Source organism: Penaeus monodon, chromosome 30 (assembly GCF_015228065.2).
Source record: "Penaeus monodon isolate SGIC_2016 chromosome 30, NSTDA_Pmon_1, whole genome shotgun sequence".
Lineage (NCBI taxonomy): Eukaryota > Metazoa > Arthropoda > Malacostraca > Decapoda > Penaeidae > Penaeus > Penaeus monodon.
This window is the reverse complement of record NC_051415.1, coordinates 23889031-23889506: the sequence shown is the minus strand read 5'-3', so window position 1 is coordinate 23889506 and position 476 is coordinate 23889031.

Below are 476 nucleotides of genomic sequence, written 5' to 3'. Positions count from 1 at the left end.
GTTGTTGAGTTCATTCATCAATTTACAAATGAATATAGAATGATATTATACTATTTACATACAGGTCAGGAAATAAATGAAACAATAAACATTATTCTTTATGTTGCTATTGCAAAACTTTCCTTTTTTGTATTATAAAGAATAGCCTTTTTCACATCACACCCATAACACACACTCGAACACCTATTACAATAGTCATTACAATAGTATCGCCGGCTGATCATACAGATGTAATTAAATAAGTAAATGTGATATAAATTACATTTATCCCAAAAACAATAAAGGTGTGACTGACCAATCAGAAGCGAGCATTTTCCAACACAAACACACCAGTGACGTTTTCAAATCGGTAAGTAATTAGATTATCTTCGAGCAATATATATGATTTGAAAAAAAATTTAAGCAGTCTCTATGGTCATTAGTTGATGAAGTTTTATTCATCAAAAGTTACAGAAAATTAATTGCAATATTCAAAA